The 12200-nt window shown below is 38.2% G+C and overlaps 1 pseudogene; it reads right to left on the reverse strand.

Moving 5' to 3' along the window:
- Nucleotides 1–11273: 11273 nt before the first annotated feature.
- On the reverse strand, nucleotides 11274–11854 carry LOC149259278 (mitochondrial import inner membrane translocase subunit TIM17-2 pseudogene; annotated as a pseudogene).
- Nucleotides 11855–12200: the final 346 nt, after the last annotated feature.

The following is a 12200-nucleotide window of genomic DNA, read 5'->3' on the forward strand; positions in this document are numbered from 1 at the left end:
GGCATCACATGGATGTTAATTGTTCATCTTCTTTCAAAGAGAAATCTAGGATTCCTCTTTCTCCTCCTTCTTGTAATAAGAAATCTAAAAAGAGGAGAAATCAGAAGACAAAGAAGAAGAATAATACTAGCAATTCATCTTCAACCTCTGCCAATCATGTTGGAGATGAGCCTTCAGCCACTGCAAGTCATGCTAGGGGCATAATTCTAGTCATTGCGAGTCATACTAGCAATTCATCTTCAACAACTGCGAGTCATGTTGGCGATGAGTCTTTAGCTACTGCAAGTCATGCTGGGGGCACAAGTCTAGTCACTACAAGTCATACTAGCAATTCATCATCAACCTCTGCTAGTCATTTTGAAGATGAGCCTTTAGCCACTAGTAGTCATGCTGGGGACATGAGTCTAGTCACTGCGATTCATACTAGCAAAGAGTCACCGACCTCTGCAAGTCATGTTCAGGACTCTCCGTAAACCACTACTAGTCATGTTGGCAGATTGGAGGTTGATAAGAAACCTGGACATAGAAGTTTTAAACCTAAGTTCCCTTCTAAGCTATGCAAGGGAGGCCATCTTACTCATTTATGCCCTGGTATTCCAGAGGTACAAAGGATATGGTCCGAGTCTGAAAGTTCTTCTACTCCTAGATCTGATATGGTTTCTCATCAATCCCATCAACCATTGGTTGATAATGTGGTAGAGCCAGTGCAATCTCTAGTTGATTACACTCCTCTTTTGGGGGGTGAAATGCCTAACAAAAGAGTCTATTTGATTTCTAGTACAGAGTCTTCTGGTATAGGGGGCATTTTGGTTGCTTCAAATGTTCCCCCTCCAAGTTCTCAGAGTGTCTCCTTTGATTGGGATAGTCTTGTCGAGCCTCATCTTCCTTCCGCTACACCTTTCCAAATAAAGGTCAGAGTTAATTCCACAAACATTTATCGATGTATGGTGGATGAAGGATCCTCTGCAAGTATTATATCCTCTTTGACTTGGAAAGCTTTGGTTTCCCCAAAGTTGTTGACAACTTAGACTCAGTTTTTAGCCTATGATAGAAGACCTGGTGAATCTATGTGTGTTCTTCCTCAATTTCCTATTACTTTAGGTGGGAAGATTGTTTTAATCGATATGATGGTGGTTGATAGCTCGTTAGACTTTAATATGCTACTTGGGAATGATTATGTCTATGCTATGAATGCTGTGGTGTCTTCACTCTTTCGAGTGATGTGTTTTCCTCATAAAGGCAATATTGTCACTATTTATCAACCTACGTTTGATAATTACCACCCTAATTCGACTTTACTGTAGAATACCCCTTAGTTTGTTCCAAGTATTCAAGAAGACTCTACCCCACCATGGGTGAATTATGTGGCATTGAATCCTCAATGTTCAATCACTTCCGAGAAGGATCCTTTGACTTATTATTCTCCTTCTTAGGACTTGGTCCCAGTAGTTAACCAAGAAATTCTTCTATAAGGACATGGGACCCCTTAATTCCCTCTTTTGATCCATGTAGTTCTCATGATTTCTAAGAACTTGATTTGCCTTCATAGGAGGAACTCTTTGAAGCCATGAGTTTTGACTACCAAGGAGTCCTTGGCCTAAGCTCTGCAAGGGGTTTTTCCAGAAGAACTATTATGCGTAAGCCACAAGGTTGTGTGGTTCCCTGTACCATATTGTATATATAAGGTACGCATTTTCAAGTTTTGTATTCTATAACACAAGATTTTATATGAAGTTTATATGTGGGATGTATTAACTTCTTGTCTAGTGTTCCTATTTATGTCTACAAAACTTGGAAGATTTCTCCTTTGGAAATTGTTATGGTTGATCCATTCGGATAGGTATTGGTTCTCGAAACTGGCATATAGGTTAGGTTTTTTCACCTACATTGTGCACTTATCAGTTTCCTTTCCCATTTTGGCCTTAGGATCGACCCCACCAAGTTATGGTGCGGAAATTTCTCATCGCTTAGAAGTATCATGACTTGTGTGGTAAAGCCTACCATATCATGGGTGCCCTAGATAGTACCTTGTTGTCACTTGGCACCCATGCTGATTTTCTATTCCTACGCTCGGGAGTCCTCTCTAGTGCCACCATGAATTGTGCGTTGAAGACTCATTCCTCTTTGCTTCTTCACTTCGTTCTGGCCTTATACCCTAGAGGCTCCTTTGTGTTGAGTTGTACTACTGCATTGCATTTTGACTATTTGCACCTTTTGGCCTTGAGCCGACTTCACTTGGACTCGTGTTTAAGCCACTTTTTTGACCATGATGTCTGCAAAATCAAACCTAAAGTCCCTTAGCTTATGAAACTTGACACACCTTCAGACCCATGGAAGGAACATCCCTTTGAGTGTCCTTGACCAGTTTCGCCTCCCTGCATTGAGCATAGAAATGTTCCCATCCCAGGAACTAGATCATCTGTTTCACTAACACTCATTCTTTCCACTATACTATAGCATTCTTTTATTCTTTTTCCAGCTTAAAGAAAAAGACAAAAAAAAATTACATATTCCAAAAAGAGCGGGAACAGGACAACATTTCCATTTATTGTTGGCAACTAGAGTCAGTCGTGTCGCCCTTGAACAAAGCACTCAAAAGAAAGTCTCTCCTCCATTTGGGTGGGATTTAGTTTGACTTAGGTACACCTTAACTTTGTTATTGAGTCAGTTCTCCTCCGATTGGTTATCTCTTCTAATCATATGGAGAGTTTTTTCATGCCTCCTACATGACGAACTTATATAGAGTCATCATATGCTGTCACATGGTCATCATTGAGTCGTGCTTTTGTTCAAGGGAAGTAAGCCTGAGTCGGCCTCTCTCCGGTGTCTCTTGACCTATTTTTCAGTCGGCCATCCCTGGTTGTCAGTGTCTTGTCTATCATCACATCAGTTATATTGGTCCTTTACTCATGCCAGTTTGAGAAGGTCTCCATTGACTTCTTGCTGGCAGGTCTTGTCCTTATTGACGACGACATCTTTCTCTGAGGACAAGCCTAAAGCCGTACCCTAGCCCTATTTTCATTATTGATAGGTCACCTTGTGCTCAGCATTGATCAGTATCATGGGTCTTTGACTGAGTGGTTTCCCTTGTGTTCGACATCAACTTTCATTATCACATATTGGGATTCATACAGTGCCTTGGTTTCCATTTGAACCTATTGGTGGATTCCTCACCTCTGTGTCAACTTTCATTATTGGTTGGTTTAGAGTGTTTCTATTGTGTGCTAGCTACATGTTGTGTATGCCAAAAACGTGCTTCGGTCGGGTTACTAAATCTTTTTCGTCTGATTCCTTCCACATTATTGGCCTATGGGTTACACTCGCACTAGATTGATGAAGGATGCCTTAATGCCTTCCTTCTAGTGGATCTTTCCCTATCGACTACGACTCATTGCTTTGGGGCAAAGGTACAGAGCCCATTTGGCAGTACCTTGGGGTTTGCAGTCATCAGTGGCAGATCCTTTGTTATTGACAGTGGGAAACCATCATTGTCTCTTGATTGATAGATTCTTACAATGTTCAACTTCAGCTCATCTATTCACACTTGTTAGATTGTATTGGGTACCTTGACTCTCATTATCATTGTCGGTGAGTAGTCTTGCGTTTGTTAACTGTACACATCAATGACCAGTAATCAAATGACTTCTCACATGGTTGACTAAGTATCATTTATTCCCATTGTGTAGAAATGTACCACGGTGGTTGGTGAAGACCTCAGGTTGCAACAACATTCTTTGGTTCACTTGACAGTTACTCCTGTTGCTACTAGTTGACACCATTCCACATTATATGTTGCAACCCTTCACAACGACATCCTATATGCTGGCATCCGAGTTGCAATGTAGTACCATCTTACTCCATCATGCTCATTTGGTACTATTGGGATCAGTTTTTGACATCAGTGATTAGCTTCATCTTTCAACTTCATTGGTCATCTTCTTATATGTGATATGCAGACATGTACTTGTTCAATCGTGATCAGATGATCCATTATGTACTTTCAGTTCCTTATACTTGTATACATAGTGGATCCACTTGTACTTGATATGCAGACATGCTTTACTTTCTCTGAGCATGAGTATGCCTGCCTCAGACAGTTATTTCTTTCTGATATTCTTTTGCTGGCTTGGTAGGTTGAAATCTGGTGAAGTCCTTCCAGTTTTTGACAGGTTTCCTTTCCATATACTTAATTCATTTCGTCCATCATGTTCCCCTTATGACCTCATATATTAGGGGGCATCTGTTATAGCTCCACATACCACCTTATGTATTTGTGATGCTTAATATATAGCCTAGGGCAACCTCTCCTTCCATACTTGGTCCAAATATTCAAAAAATAGTGTTTTACTCCCTGTATGCGACTTTGCCCTGTATTAAACATGTGTACATGTGGGTCAGTCTATACCCAACTCGCGTATATGTCTTAAAACACTTAAAAAAATAAATTTCCTTAATTATGGGCAGACATCATGGGTTTTACCTGTTGATTACCTATTAGTGCCCGTGGCCCAACTGTTCCCAACTGTTTCCCAACTAAAAAACTACTTTGGGAGAAGTATAAAAAGACTTCAATGGGAAGGCCTTAAGGAGGAGAGAAAATAGAGAATTACTCTACTGAGATTATCCCCTGATCAAGTCTGAAGATCCCTATGCTTCAAGCACTTCCCCAAGTTCAGGAAACCCTTGTTTCCTTAAGAGTTGATATCCTTTCACTTGTGGGAGATATCCTTGTGTTGGTTATGGAAGGAGCCTTTTGAAGACCGGGACTGGATGGACCTGGAGGACGGTTCCGCTTGGAGTCGGAAGAGGAAGACTTAGGTGAACTCTTTCTATGTTTTGATTATAGTTATTTGCAATAAAAGAAACATTGTCTTGTTCCTGATATCAACTTTGTTCATGCATCTAATGTTATTGTTATGGTTTATGTATGAATGACTATTTCAATGTATAACTAACCATATACTTATATGCTATAAAGTTGATTTCACTATAATGCTTTATCTATATGCTGTTGTGTGTCTTTGAATTGGTTGTTTTACAGGTTCAAAGATCGTGAGGAGTTGTAGAGGGTTTGAACCCTGGCTGGAACTACCCGAACGAAGGACCCCCAAGTATGTACATCCTCACATAGTTTGCTCATTTAAGCATTTTTCCTGAGTTATTTGCTTGTTTCTTGCTGTAGATTACTCTTTCTCTACTAGGGTTCTGACCCAAAGCCCTAGGGGACTTTATCCCTTAAGATTCCTTCCTTTTATATTATCCAGCAAAATGAAGAGATACAACCTACAATACATCCGTTGTAGGTCCCTCTTCGCTCTCACACAATCTCCTCTCTCCTTCTCACTCAGAATATAGATCTGCATAGATTCAATACAATTCCCTCATATATAGCGAGGGGTTGCCTTCTAGGTCAAAAAACCATAAATTAAAAATAACTTCTACTATCAGATCTTCACCTAATGAACAACTCAGATTGACTACAAAATTACAACATTTTACAAGGAAATTTTACATCTATTTTTTGCTTGAGGGGTGCTACCGCCAATCCCGCACCTAGGGGGGGCTCCAAATAATCATCATCACCCTGCCACTGGACCCCTTAGAAGCATACATTTTACGGGCAGTGTTGCCAGCACATTACGAAATGGGGTCCAATGTGATGATACCTCTGAATAAGGAAGATAATCAAGCTCCACACCCAATGCAAAGAAACTTATTGAGCCCTTCATCAATGGAAGCCAATATAGAGCTTAAGAAATTGGAAACATTTCATGGACCAGACAAGGGTAGAAGGGATTCAAAATTACTTAGGTTTCAACTATCGGTGTCATTTCCAGGCTTTAATGTATGCAGCAGAGGGAATACCATCTTCCTTTAGGTTTCTTATATATGTTATCAAACCCCTCCTTCAAAATTCTATTACTGTTTACTTGTCATTACCAAGTTGATATTAAGAAATTTAGTCTCCCTTTGATTTCTTGGAGATTCTACACTTTTCAGAAGAAGGGAAACAAGCTTGGCTTGATTCCCAAGGAACTGTGTTAGTAGCTAAATGCCTTGGCAATTACTAGTATGACATTGTCTTCAAAATCCTATGCACATCCATGGCATCTCTGATCCTTCCATACTTTGTGACATAGTTAGCCCAGTTGAAACCTTTAAATTATCTGGATCCAATTTTCATAGTAGAATGTGGTAAGTCGTAGGCTTGGAAGTTGGTATCTAAGAAGTTGCATTGGGATTCTCTAGACTATTGTCAGCAATATAGAGTTTCTCCAGTGATTGAGGACAACTTGGGTAACTTCCCTCTTTTACCAACAAACACCTAATGAAAAAAGGATTTCATATGTGGCATGAATTCTGGGATATGAACAAAGTGTAATGGCTATCTAGGTAAGAACAAATCATTATCATCAGCTTCAACCTGTTGAACACCTATCCTTTACTACAATATGTCAGCTAATTCTAGAAACTGTTAGTTTAAGCTGGCATTGGATGTTCATGGGCTCATTTGGAAGGGACTGGTTATGGTCTTATGGGAGGCCTTGCTGAATTGTGAAATGGAAGATCAGTGGTTCTGAAGCCAGGTGGACGTAGGGTATATTGAGGTGGTTGACTTTTCATAAAAGTTTTGCAATCAAGGATGATGACATCACTCCAGTTTTACTGATTGAGATGGTTTGGTTTGTGGAAACATGAAACAATCAAGTATGTGTTGACGAATGGTTCAATTGCCTGAACATTCAGGGCTTGAGTAGCTATCGATTATAGCATTGAGTAGCTATTGATTATAGCATTCTCTTAGTTTCTCCCCTCCACTGGAAGGGAGTTCTATTTGGAGGCTAGCTAATGGTCTGGCAGGTTAGTAGGTACATGTGAGATGTGATCAGAATGACAGAGTTGTTTTTCTTGTGAAGATTTCACTGTCATGTAACATTTCATGAGGTGAAATATCTGATCATCTTGTGTGAAAATTTTACATTCCAATCAAAATTGGCTCTCCAGGTTTGGGCTAGGATTAACATGCTTAGAAGGGATATAGATTCTCTGACGAATGGAGCCAAAGCAGATATGTTAGAGCTCCTGACCTATGTAGGCTGGTGATTCCACTATATTGGATTTGTTAATTTTGATGTACAGTTTATTGATTTTTTTAATGAAAAGTATGTTGTATTTTCAACCAATAAAAAAGTTTTCATTTCTAACTTAACACTTACTATATAATTGTAGTAATCAATGCAATATGAAAATCCATGTTCAACAAATCCTCACAATCTTTCAATGAACTTTTTAATTATTTTTTCTTATTGGATCGACTATCTAAAAAGTTAATCTAAGGACTCAAATCAAATATAAGGTTGATGACTAGAAACTGCATGCACCAATAGATGTATGCCAACAGCTACAACCATATTTTATAACTAAATATCTACACATTTATTTACTCACATTAAATGTGCTTACATCAAAAAATGGAAAAATAATTAACAGAGACCTCTCACACAAATTAGAAATATTAATGATTATATGAGTATTAGATATTAATGCATGGTATTCTATATTTGATAGGTGTTTGACAAAATAACCAAAAAGAGATGAGGTTTCATGGATTGTCATAATTGCAAGATACACCCAAAATGGGTATTGGGAAAAGACATTAAAAAACTTTGGCCAAATGCTACAAGAAAGAATGAAGCCAAATAATTTTACTATTGCTAGTGTCATTGATGTTTGTGCCAATCTAATAGTCATGGAAATTGGAAAGCAGGTCCATTATTTTGTTATCCAAAGTGGACTTGGCTTAGATATCTCTATTGGAAATTCCATTGCTGACATGGATGAAAATTTTGGAAGTTTGGGAGATGCCTGAAATGTATTTGATGAATGTGAATGTGAGATTTCCTCATGGAATGCATTACATTAAAAATGGAGCATTGTGTGTATATGGGTGACCTTCTTGGCCATGCTAGGCAACTGGATGGTGTTGAGGATTTTATCAATAAATGTGGTTTGAGCTAAATGCTTTGGTATGGCAGACCTTGTTGTCACCATGCAAAGTCCATGGCAATTTGGATGTAGAGAAATAAGCAACATAACATATTCTCATGCATGTGCTTCCATATTATATATATATGTATTAGATGACAGGTGTATTATCTTGCAAATGTGAGAAAAAAATGATGAAAGGAAAATGAGTAAAACAGAAGCTAGTGTGATGCAGGAAAGTGTTCCCTCTGCGGATAGAGGCAACCCCTCTAGCCCTAGAGTGGGTCTAGTCATAGTAAATACAAAACAACAATTGATTCCCTTAAATAGTCATCGTTGGAGGCCTACCTCAAACCGGTGGTTGATGAAGTTCCGTTGCACTGCTCCAGCTTCCGTTTCTTCTCCTCAACAAGCAATTAACCTGAAACAACACAAGACAATGACAAAGCGCATAACCAAGAAACAACAATGATCTATTTACTCACAAAGTCAAGAAGTCATGAGCTGTCAAGTAAATTACATACAAGACATAGGAAAACATCATTTATTGTATTAATAATGAATCAAGAGTAAGCTTACAACCATGTCTTGATGTTGCAAGCCTTCTCAGAGGGTCCAGCCAGTATATTTCTCAAGTATTCACTCTTAAAGGATGAATCTCCCAACATACATTGCCTCTCTGTAACTCATAAGCTTTAACACAAAGTTAAGGGCACTCCACAACCATCCACAAGCTATCAACAATCCCACACTTGTCACACTCACACCAGCTATCTATCAAACTCAAAAGCACTAGCAACACTGCCCAGCCAAAAGAACTATTAGATGATAGAAATGGTGAGTGATTTTATAGGAGAAGGAGTCTCCATGAAATGAGGGAGAGGGAGCTTATCCTGAGGGAAAGCAGCACAAAAGACGGAACTGCCATGCCAGAGGGGGAAGGGCAACCCAAACTGACCCAACAACCAGGTCTAGAGACATCTAGAAGGCCGACTGTTCGAACAAATTCACCCAATCTGGATCATTGCTGGTTGATAACTAAGCTCTGGCACTGACATCGCTAGGAAGTAATATATTCAGTCAAACTGTCGCTAAAGAGAGCAAATAGCCTCGCACTGGGGCATGAAATACGACCATCGTGAGAAACAGATGTACTCCTGGGACGGGGTCACGACAAAACTGTTTATGATAGGGGTCCATCACGTATATTAAGTGTATTATCGTGACGAGGCAAAAAAATTAGGAAAAGAGGGTCAATTGCCAACATAAGAGAGCATTCATTCAATAAGAGAAACGTTTTACTAGACACATGACATAGTAGAAGAACTAGGGTGAAGGAAGTGACAAATTATTATGTAATGGCCAGGATGCAACTAAATTTGAGTCTAAAATAAGGATCATCAACTTTTTTGTGAGACAGATCACACCCATAGTCAGAGGATATATATGCAAAGTTGGAGAGATGAAATGAACAGTTAAGGGATTTGGGGTACTTCCTTGCTACAATATTTGTGTTGCATGAAGTAGATGAGTATGAGAAGGAAACCATCCTTCTGCTCATAGTGATAAGCTAGAAATTACATTTGGTGTTATGAAGAAATGTTGAGGACACCTATATGTATCATCAAGAATATTTTTATGTGCAAGGATTGTCATAGTGCCACCAAGCACATTTCCAGGATAGTCTCCCAAGATATATTTGTGAGAGACAAACCATTTTCATTGATTTAAGGATGGTGTGTGTTTATGTGGAGATTACTGGTGACATTCTTGCACAGAGTGCAGACTAAATCAAAGCATTGAATGGATTAGTAGACAAAAAATAAAAAGCATGGAGCAACCACTTTAGAGAGACTTGGATAAAGGTCTCGATCCAAATGTCATTACCTAAGGGGTGTCTTTAGGTAGGAAATATACAAAAAGTGTATGTACTTCTCAATAACATAATAGGGTGTGGATCCTTGAATTATGCGGATGAGTCTCTCTATGACACTGTCATCAATGGAATTTGAAAGAAAGGGAAATTTGATATTGCTATCAAAGTCTACAATCAAATAGAAAAGGAAATCATACTGCCAAGTATTAGTAAGCACATGTCATTCCTGACACGACTCATGAAATTGGAAGAAAACTTGGAGCTAATAATCCTGTCAAATATATATATATATATATATATATATATATATATATATATATATATATATATATATATATATATATATATATATATATATATATATATATATATATATATATATATATATATATATATATATATATATATATATATATATATATATATATCTATATATATATAGATATATATAGATATAGATATAGTTTAAGTTGGCTTCTGATTTAATTTGCAATATACTGATTCCTTGTTTGTGTAAGCATGATAAATATGAGGAGGCATCCATTCTTCTCCTTGAAATGGAGAACTAGAGCATTCAACTAGATACATTTATGTTCAAGTCACCAATTAAACAACACTACAAAATATGTCGTATATTGTTATTTTGACCAGAGTTTGATATCTCATTGTGCAAAATTCATCAAATTGCTTTATGATGAAGGAAAGATACAAGAAGCATCAACAATATTGTGGGAACTGGAATTATCTGAGAGTCAAGCTGCTGATATTTCAACTTGATAGATTATGTGATGATAATGAACCTAAAACAACCTCCATGTCAACAACTAATACATATGGGAAAGTATATGAACTCTATTATCAAGCTTTGTAAGGAAGGTAGGATGCAAGATGTTTTGATGCTTCTGATGACATGGTTGAAAAGATACCATTACCAAATTTTAACTTATAGTGTCCTCATTAGTTCAATTTTCACAAATGATAGGCTACAAGCAACAAACAAGGTAATGAAAGAAATGCTAGTATTTCCCATCCATATCACTTTAGTGATGCACACAACAAATTGTGGAAAATGTCTGAGTGGACATATTCTCATTCATTTTGAGGAATATGTGCTTAAGTTGTATTAGGTTGAGATATTTTGTGCTTGACTAAGATAATGAATAGAGGGAAGAGTGTACAACACTTCCACAGATTCTTTGTGTGATGTCAAAGTCTTATTTAATGATCATCACCTTATTGTCACTGGTATGTGGCATGCTTACGGAAGGAAATAAATAAATAAATAAATATTTATATTCATTCATGACTTTAAAATGGGATAAATTTCAGGCCCTTACCTAGTAGTTGAAGCTAACACAGACCAATATCCCCCGATTCACTTGAAATCAGAAGTAGGCACTGGAACATTGGGCTAATAAAAAATATCCAAAGCCTCAACCTTGCCACCACCACTACTATGTTGTGATTCTTCTTTCTTTCCCTCAAAAATCCCTTTAAATCCTCCAAACCAGGAGCTACTCTCCCATGGCTTGAGTTGGCTCAGCCCCAGGACCCCCAATATTGGCAGGCATGGGTCCATAGCCTTGAAACCTTGGAATAGAACCCTGCATATTAGGCACATATTCAACCATCGGTAGAAATTGTTGTTGCACACTCAAAATATTATTCAGCATAATCCTGACACCCTCTATCAAGGCAAGAAAAACTCCACCAAATATAGCAGACCTGGTGGCAGCCTGGGTCCCTGCCGAATTTGGAGAAACCCCCCGGTGGTAGCTGTGGTGATTATAGAATTCAAGGGATCCTGTTTTTTCCTAATGTACACCACCGAGCAATCAAAAGTCAAGAAAAAACTGCCTCATACTCTGAAGCTTCCACCAATGCAAGGGGCGTTCAACCTCACACCCTACGTGCCACCAAGATACATTCAACCTTCCAGGAATTGTAAATTCCCTTCATCAAATGGAAGACTGATACTCCCATGGCCCCCATGCCACAATCAATTAGGAAAATAAATTTCCAAAGCAAGTTTCATCTTCATAATGGATACAAGGTTTTAAAGGGGATGATGCTAGATACGAGTCATCGGAGATTGAACATAATAACTACCTCTCAACCCTGGAATCGAAGCTAACAAAAGCCCATATTATGCAATGAAGCCCTTGACCTAAGGTTGTGTTTCTAAAAGAAACTTCAAGAGAAAAACACAAATATCTTCACACTTTCTATTACATCAGTTGAGCCAATTCTCACCTTTTCCAAGCCATTTTCCTACCAAGATGACCAGAAAAAATAAGTTTTCAAACTGATTTCCATTTGGATTTATGTAAAATTTGTC

This window comes from Pinus tabuliformis, chromosome 6 (assembly GCF_031772625.1).
Source record: "Pinus tabuliformis cultivar Carrire ecotype Pingquan chromosome 6, CPIR1, whole genome shotgun sequence".
In the NCBI taxonomy this organism is placed as follows: domain Eukaryota; kingdom Viridiplantae; phylum Streptophyta; class Pinopsida; order Pinales; family Pinaceae; genus Pinus; species Pinus tabuliformis.